Source organism: Dipodomys ordii, unplaced genomic scaffold, assembly GCF_000151885.1.
Source record: "Dipodomys ordii isolate 6190 unplaced genomic scaffold, Dord_2.0 Scaffold44, whole genome shotgun sequence".
In the NCBI taxonomy this organism is placed as follows: Eukaryota; Metazoa; Chordata; class Mammalia; order Rodentia; family Heteromyidae; genus Dipodomys; species Dipodomys ordii.
Genome location: NW_012267260.1, coordinates 8,938,675 through 8,939,041, shown reverse-complemented (window position 1 = coordinate 8,939,041; position 367 = coordinate 8,938,675). Strand labels below are relative to the sequence as shown.

The following is a 367-nucleotide window of genomic DNA, read 5'->3' as shown; positions in this document are numbered from 1 at the left end:
GGGCGGCCGTGCGTGAAGCCAGGCCCCGCTCCGGGAAGGGTCGAGGGGCGGGCACGCGGGTGGCGTCGGCTGGGTCCCTCCGCGGAGGCGCCGAGCCGGGTACCCAGAAGGGGTGGGGGGAGAGGGGAGCGCCGGCCCGGGGTCGGGCTGGACGGCCTCGCACTCGGGGGACGCGGCGCGTGTTTTCCAGGGTTCGACACCCGCACGGGGCGGGGACGGGGCTCGGGGCGAGTGGACTCCGAGCGGAGGGTACGATCGGAGTTCGGGGTCTCCTGGGGTGGTGGAGTCACGCAAGGGAGGGGGGGGAGAGAATCCCGGAGGGGGACCGTGGTCGGCGCAGGGGCGGCGGCTTCCAGAGGCCGGGAGG

General features: G+C 76.6%; 1 protein-coding gene across 1 annotated transcript in view; it reads right to left on the bottom strand.

The window, feature by feature from the left end:
* Positions 1-367, bottom strand: part of Tfeb (transcription factor EB) — a 44,576-nt gene that overhangs the window by 43,386 nt on the left and 823 nt on the right. The window lies entirely within an intron of this gene.